The 14,903-nt window shown below is 41.1% G+C and overlaps 1 protein-coding gene across 1 annotated transcript in view; it reads right to left on the reverse strand.

Annotated features, from left to right (window-relative positions):
- LOC102300761 (synapse differentiation-inducing gene protein 1-like) overlaps positions 1 to 1,586 on the reverse strand; it is a 7,550-nt gene extending 5,964 nt beyond the window's left edge. Inside the window, exon 1 of the mRNA XM_005916857.3 lies at positions 881 to 1,586. The gene's annotated coding sequence lies outside the window, so the exon portion shown is untranslated. The remainder of the gene's footprint in view (positions 1 to 880) is intronic.
- Between the last annotated feature and the right edge of the window lie 13,317 nt (positions 1,587 to 14,903).

The raw sequence follows: 14,903 nt of genomic DNA on the forward strand, positions 1-14,903 counted from the left end.
TATCTATCTATCTATCTATCTATCTATCTATCTATTTATCTATCTATCTATATTGAAAATAATAGTATACAGTGTGGCATAAACTACACCCTTTAGACTTCTCTGGCTGCCTCTGACAGTCTCCACAAACAGTAAACAATAAAACAGGCAGAGGGTGTTATAACAGATGCATTATTCCCCCCATATGCAGTGACTTCCTGGCCGTCAGAGACAGCGGTCCTTAAACACATGCAGATTTACAGGAGAACTTTGGAGCCTTTGACCTCCTATGATTAAAAAAATAAAAAGCTCATGCATCCACAGTAGCTTTCACAGTTATTTGCCGTGGGGAAGCATGAATAATGTGGGCCAGTGGCTGAATGTGAGCCCACACACTCACACATATGTACACGCGCACAACACTCAGCTCAGTATCTTCAACACTGTGTCCATCCTCATATGCTCCTGTGCCTGAGCCGCTCTTCAGATAACAAGGAATTCCATTACACACTACATTAGACAACAAAAATCACATCTCACATCCACAAATAATTCATCAGACTCTGGAATGAGTGCACTTAGCACATGAGAGTCTTGGACTCCGCGATTATTAATGACCACCTCTGTCCCTCTGTCTATCTACCTTGTCTTTGTTTAATCTGCTATGGGTTATTCATACATGACACTTTCTTAGCCACAAACACAAACAAAGGCACAATATATTTCCCCTATTGTGGTGAGTCCGCTTCACGTAAAATTGGAAAACTTAATTTTCAACGTACAATGGAGGGAATTTCCTATTTGTTCCCACTCTACTACTCTCAGATATACATCTATCCTAGAACAGCAGCCTAAGAACACATTGTGGCAACCAGCAGCTAAACATCGACGGTCATCTTACCTGTAGTTGAAAATCCTCCGGCAGGTTCGCTCAGCATCATTCCTCTACGCAACTGAGTCGATGTAGACGGAGCAGTGGACCCACCTTCCCACTTCACATTAACAGTTTTCGCAAAACTGCCATCGTAGCAACAACAACAGCTCCCCTTCAAATGGAAGTAAGTCCGTGTGTGAGAGAATGGACTCTGGATGCTGTGACAGTGCCGCTGCTGCGTTTAAGGCAGATTTTACGCACAGTATCTCACCGAGGCTCGGGCTCCAAACAACTCCAACGGAGGCTGAGCTGACTCCAGCCAAGTGATTGGCTGCGTGAACTCTATTACCGACTAAGGATTTGACATTTCTAAACTTCCCTCTTGCTTGGTCGTCTAACTCTATTCAGCATCTAAAGTCCGGCCGGTTTTCTTCTTTTTTCTTTCTTCTACGCCTCCTCCCAGCGGTTCTATTTTGCATTGTTGCATAAGAGTCCTTTTCGAATCAGGTTCTTAATATAGCCTCTGAAATGTGTGATCACGTGAGCCACCATTCCCACTTTGCAAACGCATCTGATTTGAATCGTGAAATGATCGCCCTGCTTCTAACTTTCGCACCTTCACAGTAAAACGATTACGGTAGGTGTTATTCTCGCCCCGCTGAGAGCGCCCACTAAAGATAAACACAACACGGAAACATTTTTGTAAAGCTTTCCTTCTGCTACATTAATTTTTAGGGTTTCCCATTCTTCGCATGAGTCCAGCTGTATCACTAGTTTCGAGAAGATTTGCCAATTTAATTTTATTGTCTCCTGTCCCAGCACGGCTCTGAACTGGTTCCAAATATAGCCCAGGAGTAAGCCACTATCAAATTCATTGCACATTTAGATTTGATTAATATTTTAGACAAATCCCATGCATTTATCATGAGACTGCCAATTTGGATGTGCCTTTCACCCCACTCCCAGGAGCTGCTCTTGATTACATACTGCAATTTATCATGGTAAACACAGCTTGCATAACATTCATGTAGATGTATTTCCCATGCAGGCAAATTGGTAACATAATAGATTACACACAGGAAAAATGGGAATCAGATCATATTCTAGAATAACATAATAATTATACTGATCAGAGGAGCTATAGCATTTACAGGGACTCAGTCTGTAGTTTAGGGGCATGAAAAACACACTTAAATCTGTCTATCAGGGGACATCATGCTGTGGCAAAAAGTAAAAGACTGATATAGTGCCATTGAACACCGGACACATATCTTATTCAGAAGGAGCACTCTGTTCCACAGGCTCATAAAAATGTCTGGAGTTAATAATGTGCGAGCCCAGGCTCTGTCACTTTCACTGGGAGATGCATTAAGGCGCTGATGGACACTTTATGGGGGAAACATGGGGCTGCATTCATAAGACTGGGCTCACATGAGCTGCTTCTCTTTTAGAGTCACCTTGTGTTCACATGCACGAGGCGACATGGCATAACAGCCCAGCCGTCTCTGTGATGGATACCACTCCCTCAGGAGACGAGTATATTAGAAGAGGGCGAGGCGGAACCTGTAACAGTTTCCTTCCTCCTTCTCCTCCTTCTTTCTTTATTTCTTGTTCTCTGTCTCTCTCCTTCTCATTCTCTCCCTTCATTTTCATTCACTGCAGGAAAAAGGAACATTGTCTAATGACGATCTGATTCAAAATGACCCACCCCTCCCGAAAGAAAAAAAAAATCAAGAGAGGAAACATGTAAAATATGAAATCTTGAGGAAAACCAGTCAAGCTCAATGGGGGCACATTAAGCATGGTTTATGACAGGACAAGATTCCTCTTTAGAGGGCGCTTTTGCCAGTCTTCTTTAGATGGACTGTGAATATTTATGGTTTTCTCTGTGTCCCTTTCTTCTGCTCCATTTTCCGCTCTATATTTAGGCACTGTGTCACTACATGGCAGATGCGCTATTTGTCAAGCATCCCCCCCCCACCACCACCTTTAGAGTCATCAAATTTCAAGAAACATAAAAGATAATTAGAGCTGAATATGCAGATATGTGTGTGCTGTTAATTGGCAAAAAAAAAGGGGGGGGGGGAGCAAAGGTAAAAGCGATTAGGTTTTCACATTTACCTTTTTGTATTGATTCTCCTTCACCTGTGTTTGATATCGGAGCCGACTCTGACACCGTGAACTTTCCTAAGGCCCATTAACCAGCTTTAATCATTTAAACACTTTTGAGAATTAATCAGCATAATCCGATTGGCAGAGAAAGTATCAAACCACTTAATTTGATCTGGCCTAGCTGGCTTCTGCAAAGAAAGGGGGGGGGGGGGTTGAGGATTTAAGCGGCTTTTCCCACGTGACCATTCTGTGTGTTATTTCATGTTTGATTAAGCACTTTTGCAAGGTCTATGCCAGCAGAGCACCTCTGACCACAGAAACAGCCCATGGGATTAGTAAGAGGCAAAAATAAGCCATACTGACTGTTAGTACTTGACAGATTGCTTAGTTTAGACATGTTTGTGTATTTACTGCACTGTTTCAGACCAACAGTCCTACTTCTCTTCATTACAAGTGTGGTTATTTTACCGCCCATTTTTCTGCTCCCAGTCTTTATTGTAGACATTAGGTGCTGCGTGAGAAAGTCATCATGCACAGAGAAGTCAGTTCGAGGAAAACAGCAGGACTTCACTTCCTGCAGTGCCAGATTCAGGTGCAGGAGCAGGAGGCTCTGCATATGGTGAAGGTTTTGGCAGGAACACAGATTGGAGCTCCTTCCAGCCCCGGAGGCATAATGCAAGCCTCAAACTTGTGAACTCACAGAAGCGAGTAAAGCTGCAGGTAAATACTGCCTCATACTCACACCATATTCAGGGTGGAATGAGCTGGACAGGAAGCACATAACAGAGTTGTATCCTGTCATGGTCAGAAAAAAAAGAGTACATTAACCTATGAAGGCCTCAGATAGAGATGTTTTCTTTTAAAGAAGCAGATAGCATTAAGACACAACACAAGCCCCCCCCCCCCCCCCTTTTTTTGTTAAATAAAAGGTCCATTTATTTACCATAAAGTGACCTATCAGGCAAATTAATTTCAGCGAGCCATATTATAGAAATTTACTTTAGTATTTGTTGGGTTTGATAATAAATCCACACGGTGCAGAGCATTAAAGGAAATGGATTTACTGCCCTCTTACATCCAGAGAAAATGAAAATGAGCTTGACTCCCACGGAAGGTTGTCATAATGAAAAACATAATAGTCAGTGAATGCCAACATTATGAGAAGCAATTTCATTAAAGCGTTAGAAAGTTGCGGAGAATGTGACTTCTCAAGGTCCCTCCACAAATGTTCAATCAGAATATTAACAGTGTGTGTCTGGAAGCTGGCCCGCGTCTGCGTGCCGGCGCAGTGGGAATGGATGCGCCGGAAATCCCAAGAGACCGGCAGAGGCTTTTGGCTTTTGCAATTATCTAACACACAAATGCAATATGTGTCGAATTAGCTGAAAGCGCTCCATCAGGAGGGGAAAGGTCGGAGTTTGTCATCCACAATTTGAGACAGAAGCACCACTTTGTGGCTCTACCCTTCACCTGCGAGCACGCTTCCCTTTAGCGGCGCATAACAAATGCAAAGTGTGCAACTTGGGAGAGATCCAGTCTGGAGTCGCAGCAGTTAACGTCACTTATAATTGGACTTCATCCAGCAGACGGAACCTGAATGAGGACAGTGGGGAGTTTCTCATCTTCACAGATCGCTGGCACTGGTACAGTAGCCAACTGTCCTCTAGAGAGAGAGACGCACTGTGCAGATTAATGGCATCACTGTGCCTAGATTTGAAAACTTCCATTAATGGAACACCAATGATAATTTATTTGGACAGCAGAGCTGCTTCTCTGTGAATAATGAAGTGGCCTCAGGATCATTAATATGATGGATTTGCTCTAATGCAGTGATGCTGTGCCAGAAGTCCGAGCTGTGAAGGAAAAGACAACAAAATAGAAAATCAAAAATCACAGCTTTGTTCATTGTTCGCTTGGATTCACAAAAAATGCTATTAAGTACTGACACTGCTTCTTTACAGGGATTTAAGGGTTTCCAAGAACCGATACCTCAGATGATTTTTTATTTGGATCTCTCCTAATGAACTACACACTGTTAATCCTTCTGAGTGTATTTGCAGGTATTCCAGGTGATGAGTCAGCCAGGCATGACAGTGCGCTGTATGACTTGCAGAGATGTGGTTTTACTCACTGTTACTCTATCCCATCAGTCTAAAAAGGAGAATTACCAATTATGCATGCCTGCCTCTGTCAGAGCTGCTGTCCCTCATTTGTCATGGGACCACCCAGCATATGTTACAGCTTTCCACTTTTTAAGATCATACACTAAAGCGTTTATTAAACAGCTCAGGAATTAGCATTACAACTTCAATATGCTTCTGTGCAAAAGAGAGCTCAGACGAAAGCAGACTCCACCGTCTGTCAGGGGTTGTGGGACTCATGCGGAAGGGTTATAAATAGGTAATCGTTCAGGAGCGGCTGCAGGTTAAGGCAAGGGAGCTCGCTGAGGGCGGTCGTGACTCATTGCCCTGTCTCATTGCATCATGTCAGTTACCTGGTGTTTGCACCTGTCACTGCAACCCCACCTCAAAAATCCCTGACTGAAGAACCTGCTGGAGGGCACATCACTGAAGTCTATTGATGAAATGATGAAATGAATGTGTGAAATGCAAAAGGAGTTACTTTCAGTGACGAGCCCAAAAGAAAATAATACTGGATTGTGCAGTTTTCCTCAGCTCCTCGGAGTGTTTTGGCATTTTAATCTAATTGCTAAGGCCCCACCCTCAGCGCTCTTAAAGAGTGGACTCAACAGACAGCTAATGCATTTTCATCTGAAAGAAAAGAAAAGTTATGAAACAGACAAACTGCATAGATCTAGGTGATCAGTAGTTAATGATTTGGTGTTAAGTGACTCATCTTTAACACAAAACCAAAGTTGCACAGATTAAAATGCAAAAAGGTCTTGTAGCACATACATAGATATTACTAATGAAGTTTAAGAAGGACTCATTTCTGCTTTATCTTAACTAGCTGATCTCCTCGGCCCTATTACAGTGCTTTCATTTGATCAGGACTGTATTTAAGAAAATCGAATGCTTGGGTAGATTCAGTGTCCCAGATAAACTTTGTATTACAGCTTCTGTCATATATATGAAATCTTTTGGTGTGCAGCAAACACTCAAACTAAAATGCTGATGTAAAGGTTGTCATAGATTTCATCACGTTCTGCAATCTAATGTAGCTGAAAGCCATATTCTGCCGGAACAAAAACTGTAAAACTAATTATTTCATTTCATGAAGCTTATATTATGCATGCACCGTAAAACTCCTCCACTGATTTGGATCAATAGCCACACACTCCCTAATGTTCCTCTTTAATGTTCTTCTCTGAGCTGTAATTTCAGGAGGGTTTATTATCTGAGCCCTGCCAGACTGCTGTGGCTGCCCTTATTTAAAAAGCTATTTTCAGCGCGCGCTGTCACTTTGGCTGGTGTTGTGACAAATAAACAATATAACCCAGGGATTCCTGTGGGTGTCAAAAGATCAGGATAGGACTACTTGTTTTTGAGCGCTAGCCAGCCTTTCATTTTCAAAAGCCTCTAATGCACCCGCAGGAGACGTGAGTCTTGTTTCCACAGGATGAATATGGCTTAACACCCTGCCAGAAATCCACGATGCTCTGCCACACGATCGTTTTCTGTGTCAATGACATCTGAGCGCCGTGCCACAGGATGTGCGTTGACTTGGACAGCCTTTTAAGAGAATGAGTGCACATGCGTGTAACCCCTGGGAGAAGACTGATCATCAGGATCTAAGATGAAGGAAGTGCTTTCTGTAACAGCTCATCCATCGGAGCACTCTGGTCCAAGGCTCATTAAATGACCGGTCTCCTCTACTACATCATTTTGGTCATCTACCTCGCAACAGCTGTCTGCAGCAACAGAGCCCTGAAAAGCAATGTAAAGGGATCCAGCTGGTATTTGTCTTTTCAGTGAGGTCATGATCTTATTGCACATGCAGGATACTGTAATTAGAACAGCAATAATTAAGCTAATGCGATGTATGTTGGCAATACGTTCAACACGACCCTGACACAGTTTGTGAAGAATTTTTCTCACATAAGATAGAATGTCATTGGGAGAACAATTACCGAAAGCTTCTGCACGAGCTGATATGACTGTGGATGATATGTGACAACATGTCTGCACCATAATTGACATTGCTTTTCCTTGTTAGGCTGAAAAATAGATGTCTAGCTGTGCATAATTCATTGAAATGCATTTTTTTTCCTGCATTCAAGGCCAGAATTGCCACATCCAGTGCCTGTGTTGTTTATTCTCGACATCAAGACAGGAATGGAGGCGATCTGCAGGATGTAATGAGAACCTCACAACCACAATTGGAGCAATCAGAGCATGCTAAACCACAGAGGAGGTGTTGTTTTTTTCTTCTCCCGTTTGGTCCAAATTCTGAGCTGAAGATCCACGTTTGTGAATAAATATATGCCCAGAAGTCTGGCCCGTGCACCCACTTACAGATTTATTAAGGGTAATGGAAAATGAACTTGTGACTCCAGAGATGCTGGACACTAAAGTTAAGTCAGTTAAACACTAGGAACTTCTGGAAGTATACATATTTTATTGGCATATCCATATTTTATTGAAGTGCTCATTATGCTGAGTGATGGCTTTGATGGAGATTTAATCAGGTCCTCTTTAATCTCTCATTCATTTCATAATGACCTATTTTTTCACATGACATTGAGCCAAAGGTGCACATGGTGTTTCATTGTGGCACTGCAAACTGTCAGGAAGAAAGTCTCATGTAGATTTTGGCTTTGCAAGCGAATAACACACACAGGGAGCTGCTGGATACTGATGTTTACTGATAGCTGGAAAACCCAGGGACTCTCCCTTCATTTTCAAGGACATTTTCAACTGAATAGAAGCAATTTGCTGCTGAGGTGCAGGATATAAAAAGTTATCTTAGTTAGATTTGTGATTTTTGTGCTGAATCAGTGATGTATTTCTAATTGAAATCACTGCTTCTGGTTTATGCCCATTTGATAGCGTTTTGCTTGAAATCACCTGACACAACGGCCAATAAGTTTAAATGATACACACTGAGAATCTAACATGATCACAGTGATGAGGCTCACATGTTGAATTTTAGCTGAGGTAATGCTTCCCTTGTTGACCATCTCATTTTACAGCATGCCAGTGTTAATTAGCACAGACCATAAAGTATGTCCACGGCTCCATTGTGCATGCATTTAGCTGAACCTCAGACAGTTACTTAAAGTTAGTGCAAGTCTTAACAGAGAAATTGCCTGTGACAAATCCAATCATGTTAAAACTAAAAGTTGCCAAGGCAAGAAAGCCTGCAAACGCATTTGTTAAATTCATCTAGGATTTTAAAAAAGCAACTTTTTACTGGATTTCATGATATTATTGTCACTCTGGGTAGTAACTTTGACCTATTAGATGTGAGGCTACTGTGTCGTTTCAGTACAGTGAATGTCTGCTTTCATTTTCATGAAGATCTATCGCTATACTTGTTGAGATATTTCAATACCTGGGATATGAAAGATGACACTTGCCAGTCTGAAAAGTCTAGCCAGTGTCAGAAGTGCCTTAAATCTGCAATCTTTCTAAAGACTGACAGGGGGGGTTGCTCTTCTGGTTTCAATTATAGTGGAAGTGGAAAAATACACTCAGCTGGTTCAATCTGTGACCTCAGTAAACACTTTCCTGATCAGTTAATGGTCTCAAACACATTTTCTTAGAGTAAAAGGGGAGAATGAATCAGGTTCCACTTTCCCACTTGACTGGCAAAATTAGGTTTAAATACATAGTTGAGCTAATACCTGCTAACATGTGCATATGTTTAGATTAGCCTCAAGTACTAAATAAAGTTACTGCACTCAGTCTTGATGGAGAAAGGAATGGCTGTAGTAAATTGCATTATCTTAATGAGTGTCTTGTACAATGAACTTAACACGGCCTGGTGATGTATTCACACTGCATGCACCATAAAGAGATTAGCTAGTGTTACACAGTGCATAACCAAAAGCATGACAAATAGGGTGGTTTCCTCCTACAAGGTGTGTGTGTGTGTTTGTGTATGTGTGTGGTACTCTATATAGGGGCCGATAGTTTCTTAAAATAGGTTGACAATGTGACACCCAAGGTAACCATGGTTACTAAGGAAGAGGAAGGAGAGAGGGTGAACCTGTCGAGGAAACACATGGGTTTTCTGGGTTACTGCAACTGATGCACCAGAAACGCCGCCATTATCACAATATTTAGACATATGTTTCCTACATCTGACATATTATATTGCAGAAGTGTTGTATGTATATGCACAGATCTAATTTGGAAAAACTAACCCGTGCACACTGCAGCTGATGTTAAAACTACATCTACTAAATGTCATAGTTCCATGCAAATGTTCCAGTAACTGCAGGCTTGCTCGCCAAGTTGCATTGGCAAGCAAGCGTGAGAGAAACAGGAAATCACAGAGACAGCAGACGAGACTTTTTTTTCTTTCAGGTGTATTTGATCTTCATGACAAAGCATAATTTGCTTTGTTAAGTGATGAAATAATTGATTCTTCTGGACCAAATTATCAAAGAAAGGAAAATTAAAAGCTCTTACCCAAGGAGAAAGGACTGATATGATATTCCACTCAACACTCACAAAGTAATAGTGTTCATATGTGTGATGGCACCACTATCCAAGCAACACTAGAGTCTCAGAATGATGAGAAGAGATGACAAAAAAGTACCATCTATTTCCACAAAAGTTTTCTTTTATTGTTATTCAGAAATCTTGTAAATAATAACTTTGAATTAGAATTAAAGTGCATATTTAAATGTATTTAAAGTAGTTCAAAGTCCACATTTAAGTGAGATTATTACATGTTTTTACAGATTTTTTTTAACTTAGAGTAGCGCCTTCGTTACATAACTGATATTAAAATGCATATTTAGATATATTTAATGATGCTCTGAGTGCATTCCAAAAAGTAACAAGGCCACAAAGTTCTTCCAGTGATCCTCTAAACGATGGTGGTTGCATTGTGACCTTGTTTTTGCTCATTATTTTTGTTTTTCCCTCTCTCATTGTCCACTTCCTTCCCCAGTTTTAAAGTATGTGTAAGGAGCTCTTGCAAGTAATTGCAACACTGCTAAGTCCAAAGAATAACATCTTTAACCAGGCGGTCACAAAAAAAGTATTCCAGTTGGGCTGGTAAAAGTGGGACACTCCTGGCGATGCGTGCTTTCATATCGTCACTCATCAAAATATCCCAAATTCTGGAGTTGACGTGGTCCATGCCTGATGTTGTGCAACCATTCATGGATTCCTCTGGGATTTGAGATTTTGAGGTTTCTGACATGTCAGGAGAAAGGTTCCCGGGCGATGGGATGTATAAATGAAGAGCTGTGGCAGCGCTGTCTGTTCAGATTATCCGTAGTCCTCCCCTCATGCAGATGAAGGTCGTGATTCAGTCATATTTCTCAATCTTGCGGTTCGACTGGAAGACATTAAATTGTTATAGAAATATATACGCATGGCTCTTAAACAATACGGATATGTCTGCTTTTACTGCCGATTAAACCCACTCCAATTATTAGCATCAAGAAAAAAAAGATGACCATCGTTCACTTCCCATTATCCTGCTCTGAAGGAAAAGTGGTTACGCTGCTAATGGTCACTCTCCAGGGACTCGTGCAAGGAGGAAAGCATCAAATCACATTAATCTGAACAGTTGGCTGGTCCCTTTGGGCCGGATGCTTGCAGATGGCAGAGAGCTGTGCGTGAGGTGTTTAACTTCTCTCAAGTTGACCCGAATTAACTTGCGTTTTTGCACTACTGACTTGAGGGATCAACAAGGCGATCCTGGATAGTGATTATTGTGAAATACAGCATCAGAAATGTGACAAATAATAAAGCTGGATCATGTGATTGTGTCTGGCTTTGACGCTGTTAGCACAGATCACCACCTTGCATATATATCAAAATCTCTCTTTGCCTTTTGTTCTGCTCCAACACAATCAAGTTTGTTGGCTTTATAAATGTTTCTATTTCCTCCAGTGTGACAATGCAGCCTCCTCCTCTCCACTTTTTTCTGGGTATCTGACCTTCAAAGAAAGCAGATGTGTCACATGAATGATAGAAAGACCTCTGCTTCTGACCTTTAAGTGATGCATGCCTCTGAGCAGTAAGTGATATTAATGGTTTTGTGCTGTTATGATGCACCAGGTTCAGATGTCACCTCAAGGCATTTAAGGTAGACTGTGCCGTGCACCTGGACATGTCCTTACATCTAAGGTCAAAGGAGAATGCAACAGGGGTGGGTGGGTGATCAACAGTAGCTAAAAGGCTTTTAAACAGCCTGCTGGCCTTCATTAAAGTCTTTTGGCTATTTCAGCCAGCCTTCACGGAGAGGTGCCGCTGATGGTGCCAGTAAATGGATAGTCTCTCTGTCTGTGCAGCAACAAACAAACTTCTAGCACATTCCTGCAACGGAGCGAAACTCTGTTTAACAAATGATCACGTTAGCGCTTCCTCGTCCCTGAAATCTGAAACTAATTTGGTTTGATTGTAGCATTAACGTATCATGTGCTGAAGGGAACATTACAGGCTTGGTGAAGTTCCTGGGTCGTGATGTTCAATCAAAAGCCTGAAAAAAGCCCCTATCCCACCCCCACCCCCAAACTACTGCCTAATTAGAGAATAAAATCACAGAGAGATCCCTTTAAAATGTGCAACTTGCTTCCAGATTGTATCCTTTCTTTAATAGTAGACTAATAAATACAATTTATACTTTCACTTCCTAAAGGGATGCATTCAGTGGCCATGGAGCAGATACTGCTGATGATCCATTTTATGTACTATCACATAGTGCTTGATTAGGTGTAAAAACAGTGTTCCGGTTATTTAATTTGCCCACAACTATGAAATCTACAATGAATCTCCTGCTGCTGGAAAGCACATTCTGGAGCAAGCAATGATTGTTTAAAGATTCACTGTGCCAATATGTTGTGTACAAGCTGGAATATGCAAATTGAGTGCAGCAGCTATCTCAAATAAAGCCCTGTCGGTATTAAAGGAGATATTCGCTTAAAGTAAGCACTATCTGTTTTAATATAGCATATTACATAGTAGTAAATTCATGCAACTATATTGAAAAGCTACTAGAAAGATACGTCTTTATTGTAAACAGCAACAATCACAAGGCAACACAGACAGTCTGACTAAGGAACGGTGGAAGAGGTAGGGTGATGACAAAAACCAAGGGCAAGTAAAAAGACATGGGTGAGAAATAATGAGCACAAGGGAAGCAAATTACAAAAGGATACAAAAACATTTGTAAAACAATCATGGACACATGAGAGACGGACCCAGTGACCGGCAAGCCAAGGGTTTAGATGAATGGCCAACAAAACGGGAGCAGGGGACAGAGGATTACAGGAGCATGGAGGGGCAGAGAAATAGCAGGGAAATCAGTGGGGCAGACTGCCCAGGGAAATTTGTTAAACATGATATATAATTTGTTTTGGATACATCTAAAGGGTAATATTTGGTCTGAATATGGCCTCAGTGTATAAATCTATTCCCAAGCCAATCAATTTCACAAAGGGCAAAGTTAAGGCTCTAGAGGTTAACATCAGAGCCAGAGGCAAATTTCAATTGATGATGGCTTTTCCTTGTGGGGTCTCGTGTGTGGTCATTTTGATGGTTTCAGATGCATGTTGGCTGATCCTTTAATCACATCTCTGAAGAAGCTGCAGCAAATTTCCAAGTCAGCTTAAGTAATCGGGCAGATGTTTCAAATTTAAATAATTAAATTCTTGTCCAATATCATCAATGCTACACGCAATAACAATCTTTTAAACATTATAAATTGCAATTGCTGCTTAGCTTTTCCAATGCCACTGGTTAGGTCAAGAGGCCTAATTATTAAATTATGAAATATTTATTTATTTAACTCTGCTGACTCATGACTCGTGACTTGTGCTCACCACAGTTGTGGTCAGAAGTTTACATCAACTCATTATGGCAATGAACGTTATAGTAATTTGGGGCTTTAAATTATTTCTTTGAAGAGCTTTTTTCAGAGTGGAAGCCTACATCTTTAATGGCTTTGAAATACAAGAATTGGTTGCACAAGTTTGAATTTATTTCAGATTTTCTAAAATACACATAAGGTTAAAAGTAGACATACAGTCTCAAGTATATACATACACCCCCACTAATATTTGGTTAAATGACTCTTAGCAAGTTGCATTTCGACCAGATGTTTTCGGCAGGCATCAACAAGCTTCTGCGGTAGTTCTGGATATTTGATTACTCTTCTTAAAAATTTGGTTGAGTTCATTTTACTTGGTTGGCTTCCTGGCACTGATTCAGCCTTTGAGTGCAGCCTGCAAATTTTCACAACTGATTTGACGGCTCTGGGAGAAGCACTTCAGAAGCCAGTGTCAACCTGCTTTATCAACTGGAAAATCAGTTTTGTTTGGGATTCACTTCATTGTATCCAAGTTTCAACCCTCTACCTGCTCATTTGAGGTGAGGCTAAAGTATTTGGAGGTCCATCCACTTTGTACAAAACAGATTCAGAGCATGATGCTACCAACACTGTGCTTCACAGCTGGTACGGTGCTTTTGGGTTTGAAAGCCTCACCTTTACTCCACCAAACATATCGATGTGTGGGGCTTCTATTTGTGTCTTCAGGATCAGATCTTGTACCAGAGGCCTGAGAATTTAACCGTTTTTAAACAGTGTCTTAGTTTTTCCTGTGGACTGCACTTTTTTTCCTCATGGTGCTGTGCCTTTCTCCCAGTTTGGGCTGTTTATAGCACTGGTTTTCACTCTTCAGCTATTCCAGTCTTTTCTGGTTGTTCTGTCAGCCGCTGGTGTTTCTCAGTTGCCACATCTTTTTACCTCCCCTGGTGTGGCTCAGGATCTAGAGCAGATTGTCTATTAACTGGAAGGTTGATGGCTTGGTCCCCGGCTTTTGTAGTCGGCATGTTAAAGTATCCTGAACCCTTGTGTGAATGTGTGAACGTAATGTTAAAAGTTCTTTGTTGTAGAAAAAGGCATTTGAATGAATGGCTTTTCAGAGCTCAGATGACGTAGACAAATTCCAGTCCTCCACTTACCTAATGACATTCAATCTGCCTCTGTTAGAGCATCCCTAAATACGGCCTCACAAATCTGGTTGTAGTATTTTTTAATTACTCTAGAGTTCATGTTGTAGTTTATAGTAATGGTAAACTGTATTATTAGATTTTCTCCAATTCTTATTATAGCTCAGCTGTTTTTGAGCACCACTGGTTTCGATGTATTAATAAACACGAAATAGCATCGAAATGAAATATGAAGTGTTTTATAGTTTACTGAGTCTTTATTATGTATCCTGCAAAACACAAGCTGTCCACAGTATCACAAACAAAGACAAGTGATTTCTCATTTTAGTCGTATATAAAGCATTTATGGCTTTTGCATTAATAGAGAGAAGGCTGCTGTCACACGTGGGAACTCCCACTGTGACTCCCTGCTCAGAGGGGATGTTGAATTCAAAAGTCCGGGTGGAGACTGGCTTAGACGGCTGCTTGATTTGTTCTGTCTCACCTTCATAAGCAATTCCCACTGGGAGGAACTCACTCCCTTCCTACCTCTATCTCCCATTTCTGCTCTATATTCAGAGCTTGTATGTTGCTCTGCATTTGCTGCAGCCATGCTTTGCTTCACTTTCCTTGATTTTGCCAAGGAGTTCTGCTGACTTTTGAGAGCATTTCTGGTTGCCCCAGCACTGCAACATCTGTTCTCTCATCTCTCATATACAGTTAGTGCAGAATTATTAGGCAAGTCGTATTTCTGAGGAATAATGTTATTATTGAACAACAACCATGTTCTCAATGAACCCAAAAAACTCATTAATATCAAAGCTGAATGTTTTTGGAAGTAGTTTTTAGTTTGTTTTTAGTTT

This window comes from Haplochromis burtoni, unplaced genomic scaffold (genome assembly GCF_018398535.1).
Source record: "Haplochromis burtoni strain Fernald_Lab_line unplaced genomic scaffold, NCSU_Asbu1 Contig_16, whole genome shotgun sequence".
NCBI lineage: Eukaryota > Metazoa > Chordata > Actinopteri > Cichliformes > Cichlidae > Haplochromis > Haplochromis burtoni.